Genomic DNA, 13,982 nt, shown 5'->3' with positions numbered 1-13,982 from the left:
AAATTGAGAGAGAAAAAATACAAAAAAAATCACATTGTAGGATTTTAATGAATTTATTTGCAAATTATGGTGGAAAATAAGTATTTGGTCACCTACAAACAAGCAAGATTTCTGGCTCATACAGACCTGTAACTTCTTCTTTAAGAGGCTCCTCTGTCCTCCACTCGTTACCTGTATTAATGGCACCTGTTTGAACTTGTTATCAGTATAAAAGACACCTGTCCACAACCTCAAACAGTCACACTCCAAACTCCACAATGGCCAAGACCAAAGAGCTGTCAAAGGACACCAGAAACAAAATTGTAGACTTGCACCAGGCTGGGAAGACTGAATCTGCAATAGGTAAGCAGCTTGGTTTGAAGAAATCAACTGTGGGAGCAATTATTAGGAAATGGAAGACATACAAGACCACTGATAATCTCCCTCAATCTGGGGCTCCACGCAAGATCTCACCCCGTGGGGTCAAAATGATCACAAGAACAGTGAGCAAAAATCCCAGAACTACACGGGGGGACCTAGTGAATGACCTGCAGAGAGCTGGGACCAAAGTAACAAAGCCTACCATCAGTAACACACTACGCAGCCAGGGACTCAAATCCTGCAGTGCAAGACGTGTCCCCCTGCTTAAGCCAGTACATGTCCAGGCCCGTCTGAAGTGCATTTGGATGATCCAGAAGAGGATTGGGAGAATGTCATATGGTCAGATGAAACCAAAATATAACTTTTTGGTAAAAACTCAACTCGTCATGTTTGGAGGACAAAGAATGCTGAGTTGCATCCAAAGAACACCATACCTACTATGAAGCATGGGGGGTGGAAACATCATGCTTTTGGGCTGTTTTTCTGCAAAGGGACCAGGACGACTGATCCGTGTAAAGGAAAGAATGAATGGGGCCATGTATCGTGAGATTGAGTGAAAACCTCCTTCCATCAGCAAGGGCATTGAAGATGAAACGTGGCTGGGTCTTTCAGCATGACAATGATCCCAAACACACCGCCCGGCAACGAAGGAGTGGCTTCGTAAGAAGCATTTCAAGGTCCTGGAGTGGCCTAGCCAGTCTCCAGATCTCAACCCCATAGAAAATATTTGGAGGGGAGTTGAAAGTCTGTGTTGCCCAGCGACAGCCCCAAAACATCACTGCTCTAGAGGAGATCTGCATGGAGGAATGGGCCAAAATACAAGCAACAGTGTGTGAAAACCTTGTGAAGACTTACAGAAAACGTTTGACCTGTGTCATTGCCAACAAAGGGTATATAACAAAGTATTGAGAAACTTTTGTTATTGACCAAATACTTATTTTCCACCATCGTTTGCCAATAAATTCATTAAAAATCCTACAAAGTGATTTTCTGGATTTTTTTTCTCATTTTGTCTGTCATAGTTGACGTGTACCTATGATGAAAATTACAGGCCTCTCTCATCTTTTTAAGTGGGAGAACTTGCACAATTGGTGGCTGACTAAATACTTTTTTTCCCCCACTGTATTATCATAGTATATTGGCTATATTGTCCTTCTCAGACCTTATTATATATATTTTTTTAGTTTTTTTTTACTGGACTGATGTTACCTATATTTGATGGGCATGGTGTTTTCAAGATAACTGGGAACTCAAGGAACTCAAATCATGAAGTCAGTGTTCTTCTGGTCGGAAAGTCGGAGCTCTAGAAAGATACCCACGTTTCCGACTTGGAATTCAGAGTTGAATGACCGTTCAAAATATTTTCTCAGTCGGATCTCGTTTTTTCCAGAGTTCCCAGTTGTCTCGAATGAACTGAAGTCGGAGATTTCCGAGCTCCTTGTTGTTTTGAACACGGCAATCTCTGCCGAGGGAAGGAGAGAGCAGCAGAGGGTCCACGTCCGCCTCTCACGGCCCCTGCTCTCTCCTTCCTTTCCTCTGGTGAGACTGACCAGAGAGAGGGGACACAATCTTCCACCTGGTGGCGAATCGCACTGCATCTGCCTCATGCACAAATTCATGTTGTTCCTATGACCAGAGAAAGTGAAATATTCCTTGATATTAAAATAGACACGACGAGCTGCTAATAATAATAAAAACGCAGGGTATCGATACACTACTCATTCATTGCTGCTGCAGCGCAACGGGAAGTAGAGAGAAGCACGTTTTATGTTTTGTAATAGTGTTGAATAAAAACAGTGACAGAGCTGAATAAACAATTAGACATGAACTCACTCATAAAAACAGCAGATCTTTGCTGTATTATTTGACAGTCTCTCTCTGGTCATGGTTTTAAAAGTTATGAAATCTCACGTAGGCTAGTATCAATCTTTGCAGGCTAGTATCAAAACGGTTTTGTGGCGGGGGTCGTGGTAGCTGTGACTTGAGCTATCGGATTGTCCAGCACAGTAGGCGCACCAACAGATCTCCCGGTCCGCCGGGTAAACAGAGTTTGTCTTTTGCGAATAATTAAATGGTTCAAAATGGGAACACTTTGCATACCCGGTGTGCAGGGCTTCTGAATCAAGTGCACCTACCTCCAACAGGGCTTCTGAATCAAGTGCACCTACCATCAACAGGGCTTCTGAATCAAGTGCACCTACCATCAACAGGGCTTCTGAATAAAGTGCACCTACCGCCAACAGGGCTTCTGAATCAAGTGCACCTATCGCCAACAGGGCTTCTGAATCAAGTGCACCTACCATCAACAGCACAACACTAACAATAAAAATAGGAGCCCAAGCCTTTATCGGTTGCTTTTCTACAGAAATGTTTGGTGATCGACTAGCCTACACTATAAAAAGTAAAGGTTCCTGGAGGATCCTTTAGGGGTTCTTCCAATTTATACTGTGGGGGAACCCTATACGTTCTTCTAAGAACCGCTTTTAATGGATCGTCAAAGAACCTTTTGAATAACCTTTTTGGGGGTTAATTTTCTAACTACCACCCCTCCCTATTATTATTAATAATATGCTTAACAATAACAACAATAACACAATATTTTAGTTGTCAGTGTTTATTATGATTTGAGTGGCAAAGCAGAATATAAAAAATCCAAATATGAGGTAAACTCCCAGCAGAGCCCCAAGTCCAATGGATATATCCTCTGGCATGTTGATGTTAATGTGTTGATGTTCTCCATATCCATAGTCAGAATGATTTTGCAGTGCATGGTGATCGAACAGGTTTCCTGTTATATTCATCAGAGGTGTAGGGAGGGTGAAGTCTGTGAATCCCAAAAATAGTAGTTATACAGATGATTAACAAAACATGCACATGACAGTACTCATACCTTGGTTTTTGTGGTAAATGTGAATGAAAAAACTGTTTTAATAATGGTTTTCATAAACATACCTTGTCCATAATGTAGAGGCCTATGGGATATATACAATGTTAAATTGAGGCGAACTTTTGAATGGTAGTGTAGGTAATCACTGTAGTATAAAGGATCGCCACATAGGGATCACTGTAGTATAAGGGATCACCAAATAGGGATCACTGTAGTATAAGGGATCACCAAATAGGGATCACTGTAGTATAAGGGATCACCATATAGGGATCACTGCAGTATAAGGGATCACCATATAGGGATCACTGTAGGGATAAGGGATCACCACATAGGTAATCACTGTAGTATAAGGGATCACCACATAGGGATCACTGTAGTATAAGGGATCACCACATAGGATCACTGTAGGGATAATGGATTACCACATAGGGATCACTGTAGTATTATGGATCACCACATAGGTAATCACTGTAGTATAAGAGATCACCACATAGGGATCACTGTAGTATAAGGGATCACCACATAGGGATCACTTTAGGGATAATGGATCACCACATAGGGATCACTGTAGTATAAGGGATCACCATATAGGGATCACTGTAGGGATAAGGGATCACCTAATAGGTAATCACTGTAGTATAAGGGATCACCACATAGGGATCACTGCAGTATAAGGGATCACCATATAGCGATCACTGTAGGGATAAGGGATCACCACATAGGTAAACACTGTAGTATAAGGGATCACCATATAGGGATCACTGTAGGGATAAGGGATCACCTAATAGGTAATCACTGTAGTATAAGGGATCACCACATAGGGATCACTGCAGTATAAGGGATCACCATAAGCGATCACTGTAGGGGTTAAGGGATCACCACATAGGTAATCACTGTAGTATAAGGATCACCACATAGGATCACTGCAGTATAAGGGATCACCATATAGCGATCACTGTAGGGTTAAGGGATCACCACATAGGTAATCACTGTAGTATGAGGGATCACCACATAGGGTTCACTGTAGGGATAATGGATCACCACATAGGGATCACTGTAGTATAAGGGATCACCACACAGGTAATCACTGTAGTATAAGGGATCACCACATAGGGATCACTGTAGTATAAGGGATCACCACATAGGGATCACTGTAGTATAAGGGATCACCATATAGAGATCACTGTAGGGATAAGGGGATCACCACATAGGTAATCACTGTAGTATAAGGGATCACCAAATAGGGATCACTGTAGTATAAGGGATCACCAAATAGGGATCACTGTAGGGATAAGGGATCACCACATAGGTAATCACTGTAGTATAAGGGATCACCACATAGGGATCACTGTAGTATAAGGGATCACCACATAGGGATCACTGTAGGGATAATGGATCACCACATAGGGATCACTGTAGTATAAGGGATCACCACATAGGTAATCACTGTAGTATACGGGATCACCACATAGGGATCACTGTAGTATAAGGGGATCACCACATAGGTAATCACTGTAGTATAAGGGATCACCACATAGGGATCACTGTAGTATAAGGGATCACCACAAAGGGATCACTGTAGGGATAATAGATCACCACAAAGGGATCACTGTAGTATAAGGGATCACCACATAGGTAATCACTGTAGTATAAGGGATCACCACATAGGGATCACTGTAGTATAAGGGATCACCACATAGGTATCACTGTAGTATAAGGGATCACCATATAGGGATCACTGTAGGGATAAGGGATCACCACATAGGTAATCACTGTAGTATAAGGGATCACCACATAGGGATCACTGTAGTATAAGGGATCACCACATAGGGATCACTGTAGTATAAGGGATCACAACATAGGGATCACTTTAGGGATAATGGATCACCACATAGGGATCACTGTAGTATAAGGGGATCACCACATAGGGATCACTGTAGTATAAGGGATCACCACATAGGTAATCACTGTAGTATAAGGGATCACCACATAGGATCACTGTAGTATAAGGGATCACCACATAGGGATCACTGTAAGGATAATGGATCACCACATAGGGATCACTGTACTATAAGGGATCACCACATAGGTAATCACTGTAGTATAAGGGATCACCACATAGGTAATCACTGTAGTATAAGGGATCACCACATAGGGATCACTGTAGTATAAGGGATCACCACATAGGGATCAATGTAGGGATAATGGATCACCACATAGGGATCACTGTAGTATAAGGGATCACAACATAGGTAATCACTGTAGTATAAGGGATCACCACATAGGATCACTGTAGTATAAGGGATCACCACATAGGATCACTGTAGTATACGGGATCACCACATAGGGATCACTGCAGTATAAGGGATCACCACATAGGGATCACTGTAGTATAAGGGATCACCACATAGGGATTACTGTAGTATAAGGGATCACCACCTAGGGATCACTGTAGGGATAAGGGATCACCATATAGAGATCACTGTAGTATAAGGGATCACCACATAGGGATCACTGTAGTATAAGGTATCACCACATAGGGATCACTGTAGTATAAGGGATCACCACATAGGGATAACTGTAGTATAAGGGATCACCACATAGGGATCACTGTAGGGATAAGGGATCACCACATAGGGATCACTGTAGTGTAAGGGATCACCACATAGGGATCACTGTAGTATAAGGGATCACCACATAGGGATCACTGTAGGGATAAGGGATCGCCACATAGGGATCACTGTAGGGATATGGGATCACCACATAGGGATCACTGTAGGGATAAGGGATCACAACATATGTAATCACGGCACCCAGAACCAAATGTTGTTTGTGTGTTGGTCTTTTTTACTTGGAGGCCCATGCAGCTTGGCTTTCTTCACTGAAAGAGAGAGAGAGAGAGAGAGAGAGAGAGAGAGAGAGAGAGAGAAGAGAGAAGTTAGTCCTGTGTTCAGAAGTGACATGAAATTACAAAATATATGTGTTACTTCTTTCTATATTAATGACTGTGGTTTGTAGAGTTCAGAGAGAAAGACAGAAACAGCAGGAGACACAGAGATGTGAGACTATTGATAGACACACACACCGTGATGCTAAACTGGTGATTTGTCTGGTGCTGTTGCTCGGCACTGCTCGCCATGGTTCATGCCAGGTTAGCAGACTGATACTCAGGGCAGGCCCAGTGTCCTAGTTAGCACTCTGCCAGCCAGTCAGCCAGTCAGTCAGTCCACTGTAATACCCACTCCAGCCTCTGGAGGATAGAGCTGCAGCCGTATCGTTACCAGTCTCAACCTGAGAAAACTACTGATCGGTTATTACAGCAGTCTCACAGTTGGTTGGTTACAGCAGTTTCACAGTTGGTTGATTACAGCAGTCTCACAGTTGGTTGGTTACAGCAGTCTCACAGTTGGTTGGTTACAGCAGTCTCACAGTTGGTTGGTTACAGCAGTCTCACAGTTGGTTGGTTACAGCAGTCTCACAGTTGGTTGATTACAGCAGTCTCACAGTTGGTTGGTTACAGCAGTCTCACAGTTGGTTGGTTACAGCAGTCTCCAGTTGGTTGTACAGCAGTCTCACAGTTGGTTGGTTACAGCAGTCTCACAGTTGGTTGGTTACAGCAGTCTCACAGTTGGTTGATTACAGCAGTGACTCAGTTATTTCACTTTAAACACGTATGCCAAATAATAACCATTGGTTTCCAAGATTAACAAACCATACAACTCTATGCACAAGGACTACTTTTAACCATTTCCTCTGAAAAATGTGCAAAAACTAATTTAGTGATAGAACTGTGCAGATGCAAACTTTGGTAATGGAATTATTGTAAAATCTCCCTCCGTTTTTAACGTGACCACGTTTAAATATCTTCTCCGAATTAAGTTTCAAAGTAGAGCACAGTAGAGCATAGTAGAGTAGAGCACAGTAGAGCACAGTAGAGTAGAGCACAGTAGTGCACAGTAGAGTAGAGCACAGTAGAGTACAGTAGAGCACAGTAGAGATCATAGTAGTGGACTAGTCTGGAACCGATCTGGAGCCTCAGCTCACATCCAAATCATGTGTCATGGCCGTACTCCTCACAGTGGTTTCCTAAACCAGGGTTTCTTGAAGGTAGACTCAGTGATATGACTTAGATGCAGAAAGGAAATATCATACTGGGTCAATTTCCGCAACAACTAAGAGTGTTGAAGCGCGATGCTCAACTTCTCAGCTGTTTTGATCCCGTGGCTATCACACTGCAACAGCGTGAAGTGAACCTGGGCACATGCAGCAGATACTGTGTGTGACTGTGAGAACAAAGTCTTGCATCTCGCCCATCTCAATATCTGCGGTGCTGCTCGTGGCAATGTCAATTCACTCAGTCTACCTTTAAGGGCTAAGGGTTAATGTTAGGGTCAGTTTTAGGTTTTGACTAGTCGGGCTGTCAGTGGGATGTTGGTCAGAAAAGTCAATTTAGTCTTTGGCTTCTCAAACCTGTCCTCCCCTTAACCAATTCATATAATGTATTCCACCACCAGCACACCTGATTCACTAATCAGAGGTTTTGATGATTAGTTGACCAGTGGCACAAAGTGGGCTCAATCTAGGTCAACTATGTGGAGTGTCTCCAGGGACAGTACAGTACAGACTGAGAACAACAGTGGAGTTTACTCAACTCATTCAAACTATCATGACTATTGCTTAGAGAGAAGCTCTGCACAAGCGCATCATAAAGTGTAAGATATTGCAAGAGAGGACAATATGGTGGAAGGTAGCCAAAGTGGAATCAAAATTCATAGGCCTAATCATCAATCAGATGTGAAATATAAAACCAAAATCTACACATAAAGGCAAAATGTCATCTACATGTGTTATAGAATAGCTCCCTTCTCACATTCCAGGTCATGCTTGGACTGGAACGTGCCAACTCAACGGTCTATGCGCAGCTACCCAATAGCCTCCAGACAGACTTTCCTGAGTGCCATGTCATGAATGGGACAGATATGTACGGTATAATAAGAACAGGGAAGAGGAATAGAACCAACCTCTGACGCACAGCAGAGACATCGCTGCTGAGATTTTACCATGGAGTAAGAGTCCCCCTAGAATTTAAAAACAGTCATTCCGTTTCAATGAATGTACTCCCCAAACGCTTGTCGCGTCGCAAACTATTATTTCAGCGGATGGATGATGCGCCGCTGCCATTCACTTCGATGAGGAGTTGGACGAACGCTCCTCCAGCTCACGATATGCAACGATGGCGCACGACAATCAACAGGCAACCATCAGGAGGTTACGAATGACTGTCACAGGGACAAACCAATAAGAGTTTATAATTAATTGGAATAGGCGGGTCTTGAGGTAACGGTGGCCAATTGAAAACTGATCAAATGGATTCTGGTGCCCCAGGGAACATTAATATTTTAATATATAAATGTATATATATAAATACACTTTCTTTTGTGGTACTTTTACCCCTTTTTCTCCCCAATTTCGTGATATCCAACTGGTAGTTCCAGTCCTGTCCCATCGCTGCTATTCCAGGTGTAGTCCAGCAGTTGGTGATGGTGACGCACGGAACAGTTCGCACTGGACAGGTGCACTAGAGATTGTATGTTTGTTTGTACTGTTATGGTTCTGTTATGTTATTATTTTGTGTACTCACTACACACCCACATATGTATTTGTGTGGGAAATGTTTGTACGTTGTGGTTGCTGTTTTGTATTTCATTGAACGTTAGGTCCATACAAAGAGAAATCACAGAACATAGGCTACCAGATAACCTTAGGCAAAAATAGACGACATACAAGTAAAGTGAAAATAGTTCATAATGTCTTTATCAATTATGAGTAGCTAAACAATATCGACTTTTGGACACATGCGCAGGAGAACCCCTAGCTGTCAATCAAGCAGGCGCGGATAACCATTATGACGCTCAAGTGTTCAGGTAAAGTTTCTTCCTGTCAAAGATATTACTCAGTTCCACACTAAAACTGCGATTTGACAAGAGTTATTTGAGGTGAGTCAAATATTTAGCAAAGTTTACAATACATTAACCATCCGCTAGCCTACTTCACTTAAAATCAAAACTAGATGTTAAACCGACATCTGTGCCCAATGGGATATCACAGTTCAATGTCAAACAGATTGATGCAACAATACTCTTTACATTGGATTGAAAAAGGTTCATATTCTTACTGATTGAATGGCAATCTCAGTCTTTTAAGAGGCCATCTGCGTGGAATGGAGAAGGACGAGATGATTGAAAAATTACAGTCTGAGACAGACAATCTCAGAGCCCTTTTAAAGGATGAAAGGAGCAGAAGAAGAGTAGAAAGGGGTGTAATGAAAGAGTGGAAGGCTGAGATCCTGAGACTGAGGGAGGCAGAGAGAGCTGAGGGAGGCAGAGATACAGAGGGAGGCAGAGAGACAGAGACAGGGAGGCAGAGATACAGAGACCGAGGGAAGCAGAGAGACAGAGGAGGCAGAGAGACAGAGGGAGGCAGAGAGACAGAGACAGAGGGAGGCAGAGAGACAGAGGAGGCAGAGAGACAGAGGGAGGCAGAGAGACAGAGACAGAGGGAGGCAGAGAGACAGAGGGAGGCAGAGAGACAGAGGGAGGCAGAGAGACAGAGGGAGGCAGAGAGACAGAGGGAGGCAGAGAGACAGAGGGAGGCAGAGAGACAGGGGGAGGCAGAGAGACAGGGGAGGCAGAGATACAGAGACCGAGGGAAGCAGAGAGACAGAGGGAGGCAGAGAGACAGAGGGAGGCAGAGAGACAGAGACAGAGGGAGGCAGAGAGACAGAGACAGAGGGAGGCAGAGAGACAGAGGGAGGCAGAGAGACAGAGGGAGGCAGAGAGACAGGGGGAGGCAGAGAGACAGAGGGAGGCAGAGAGCCAGAGACAAATGGAGGAGATCAACAGACTCAAACAACTGGTGGATCTGCTGATAACGCAACTACAACTGGCCCAGGTAAGATATTACATTGTTATTATTAAAAGGCAGTGTATATTTACCCGGCTGAAAATGAATGGCGGTGGATAGCGGTATGCTAACCCAATGTTAACTTTTATGCCTTTCTCTCACCTTAACCCTTACCTTACCTTAACCTCACTGAAACTATACCTAACCTTAACCCAACCCTAGGTCCTGAACCTAACCATTACCCTAACCTTAAACCAACCTTAGGTCCTGAACCTAACCATTACCCTAACCTTAACCTTAACCCAATCCTAGGTCCTGAACCTAACCATTACCCTAACCTTAACCTTAACCCAACCCTAGGTCCTGAACCTAACCATTACCCTAACCCTAACCTTAACCTTAACCCAACCCTAGGTCCTGAACCTAACCATTACCCTAACTTTAACCCAACCCTAGGTCCTGAACCTAACCATTACCCTAACCTTAACCTTAACCCAACCCTAGGTCCTGAACCTACCCTAACCTCCATTTATCTCAACCCCTATGCCTTTCTTCTGCCTGTCAAATATCCACTTCCTTATTAATATCATTACTGTTGTTGTTGTTGTTGTATGATAACTGTATGTGTGCAGGTTGTAAATAATTACATCAGTGAAACATCATTTGTAGGAGTAATTTCTACAAGCATAAACATCAAAGGCAACATTGTTGTAACATCACACAAATTGTAACGGGTATTTCTCAAACCCCTAACTGAATGGGAAAACTAGTTGTGTGTTTGTATTTGTACAGATTTTGGACATAATTGATTCCATAAAATGTCTCATGATTTTTTTCAAACCATGTCAATACATTAATTGACAATGAATTGACCAGATTAATTGGTCAAAATGACCCTGCTATCGATGTTGTCCAGTGTTTGATTCAATTACCTAGCTCTAGGTTGTATTTCTATGTATCATTCACTGCAAATCCTTTGAAAGTATGTCTTGGTCATAAATGAGCACTAATTGAACCTTTTAAAAATGAAGCAAGAGATAGCGATATTGAGGCTATGGCAGAAAGTCATGGAGGATCAGCGACCAAGACTGGCCTGGAACAACAAACCTATTGAGACGGAAAGACAGAGTGAAAGACAGAGGGAAAGGGAGAGAAAAGCAGAATTGGAGAGACAAGAAATGAAGGAGAAAGTGAAACAGGCAGAGGAAACAATAAAAGCGTTAGAACGAGAGATTGAGAGATTGAAAGAGATTGAACAGGAAATAGCATTTGAAAGAAAAAGAGACATGCGTATTGCAGAGAATGAGGAAGTCAAACAGGTTAACAAAAAGGTAAAAGAGTTAGAGAGAGAGTTGAGAGATTGAAAGAAGACATGACAACAAAAGAGATTCAATACAAAATAAAATTTCAAAGAGCGAAAGAAGCGTTTAGAAGACAGAATGAAAGAGTGAAACAGGTTAACAAAAATGTACTAGTGTTAGACAGAGAGGTTGCGAGAATGAAAGAAGAGATTACATTGAAAGATGAGACTGGACCAGAGAGAAAATTTGATAGAGACAGAGAGAGAGATGGAGAGAGAGATGGAGAGAGATATGGAGATGGAGGGAGAGATAGAGATGGAGAGAGAGATAGAGAGAGAGACAGCCCTCATCAATGACAACAAGACGTCTGAACTGGAGGAAATCTTCAAGGATATCAAGGAACAGATGACAGAATTAGAAAATATGGAAACAGACGAGTATACATGGAAACAGAACCAAATGGCCATGGAGGAGAAGACAGAGGGTGAGAACGACACACAGAAAGAGGTAGAAAGAACGAGAAAGAGAAAATACCAAAACAGGGACAACAAGAAGAGGAGAAGAAGAAGGAGATGGAGGGAGGAGAAGAAGAGGAGAGACACAAACAGAAGCAAATAGAGATGGAAGAGGAAGAAAGAGAGGGAGAACAAGAGATGCAAGGAGATAGAAAGGAAGAGTATGGAGAAGAGACAGAAAAAATAGAAGAAGAAGAAGAGAGACAGAGAGAGATTGAAAGAAAGAGAATGGAGAAGAGACAGAAAAAAATAGAAGAAGAAGAGAGACAGAGAGAGATTGAAAGAAAGCATGAAGAAGAAAGATGTAAACAGCAAATAGAGATGGAAGAGGAAGAAAGAGAGAGGGAGAACAAAAGATGCAAGGAGATAGAAAGGAAGAGTATGGAGAAGAGACAGAAAAAAATAGAAGAAGAAGAAGAGAGACAGAGAGAGATTGAAAGAAAGAGAATGGAGAACAGACAGAAAAAAATAGAAGAAGAAGAGACACAGAGAGAGATTGAAAGAAAGCATGAAGAAGAAAGATTTAAACAGCAAATAGAGATGGAAGAGGAAGTAAGGGAGAGGGAGAACAAAAGATGCAAGGAGATAGAAAGGAATAGTATGGAGAAGAGACAGAAAAAAATAGAAGAAGGAGAGACAGAGAGAGATTGAAAGAAAGAGAATGGAGAAGAGACAGAAAAAATAGAAGAAGAAGAGAGACAGAGAGAGATTGAAAGAAAGCATGAAGAAGAAAGATTTAAACAGCAAATAGAGATGGAAGAGGAAGAAAGGGAGAGGGAGAACAAGAGATGCAAGGAGATAGAAAGGAAGAGTATGGAGAAGAGACAGAAAAAATAGAAGAAGAAGAAGAGAGACAGAGAGAGATTGAAAGAAAGAGAATGGAGAAGAGACAGAAAAAAATAGAAGAAGAAGAGACACAGAGAGAGATTGAAAGAAAGCATGAAGAAGAAAGATTTAAACAGCAAATAGAGATGGAAGAGGAAGAAAGGGAGAGGGAGAACAAAAGATGCAAGGATAGAAAGGAAGAGTATGGAGAAGAGACAGAAAAAAATAGAAGAAGAAGAGAGACAGAGAGAGATTGAAAGAAAGAGAATGGAGAAGAGACAGAAAAAAATAGAAGAAGAAGAGAGACAGAGAGAGATTGAAAGGAAGCATGAAGAAGAAAGATTTAAACAGCAAATAGAGATGGAAGAGGAAGAAAGGGAGAGGGAGAACAAAATATGCAAGGAGATAGAAAGGAAGAGTATGGAGAAGAGACAGAAAAAAATAGAAGAAGAAGAGAGACAGAGAGAGATTGAAAGAAAGAGAATGGAGAAGAGACAGAAAAAAATAGAAGAAGAAGAGAGACAGAGAGAGATTGAAAGAAAGCATGAAGAAGAAAGATTTAAACAGCAAATAGAGATGGAAGAGGAAGAAAGAGAGAGGGGGAGAACAAAAGATGCAAGGAGATAGAAAGGAAGAGTATGGAGAAGAGACAGAAAAAAAAAGAAGAAGAAGAAGAGAGACAGAGAGAGATTGAAAGAAAGAGAATGGAGAACAGACAAAAAAAGAAAGAAGAGAGAGATTGAAAGAAAGCATGAAGAAGAAAGATTTAAACAGCAAATAGAGATGGAAGAGGAAGAAAGGGAGAGGGAGAACAAAAGATGCAAGGAGATAGAAAGGAAGAGTATGGAGAAGAGACAGAAAAAAATAGAAGAAGAAGAGAGACAGAGAGAGATTGAAAGAAAGAGAATGGAGAAGAGACAGAAAAAAATAGAAGAAGAAGAGAGACAGAGAGAGATTGAAAGGAAGCATGAAGAAGAAAGATTTAAACAGCAAATAGAGATGGAAGAGGAAGAAAGGGAGAGGGAGAACAAAAGATGCAAGGAGATAGAAAGGAAGAGTATGGAGAAGAGACAGAAAAAAATAGAAGAAGAAGAAGAGAGACAGAGAGAGATTGAAAGAAAGCATGAAGAAGAAAGATGTAAACAGCAAATAGAGATGGAAGAGGAAGAAAGGGAGAGGGAGAACAAGAGA

The 13,982-nt window shown here is 42.0% G+C and overlaps 1 long non-coding RNA gene across 1 annotated transcript; it reads left to right on the top strand.

Moving 5' to 3' along the window:
* Positions 1 to 10,075: 10,075 nt before the first annotated feature.
* LOC123492746 lies at positions 10,076 to 11,492 on the top strand. The gene is made up of 2 exons (XR_006661871.1): positions 10,076 to 10,198; positions 11,182 to 11,492. It is a non-coding gene; the product is annotated as an uncharacterized LOC123492746 (long non-coding RNA).
* The last annotated feature ends 2,490 nt before the right edge of the window (positions 11,493 to 13,982 follow it).

The sequence above is a fragment of the Coregonus clupeaformis genome, chromosome 16 (assembly GCF_020615455.1).
Source record: "Coregonus clupeaformis isolate EN_2021a chromosome 16, ASM2061545v1, whole genome shotgun sequence".
Classification (NCBI taxonomy): domain Eukaryota; kingdom Metazoa; phylum Chordata; class Actinopteri; order Salmoniformes; family Salmonidae; genus Coregonus; species Coregonus clupeaformis.
This window is presented reverse-complemented; position numbering and strand designations above follow the sequence as displayed.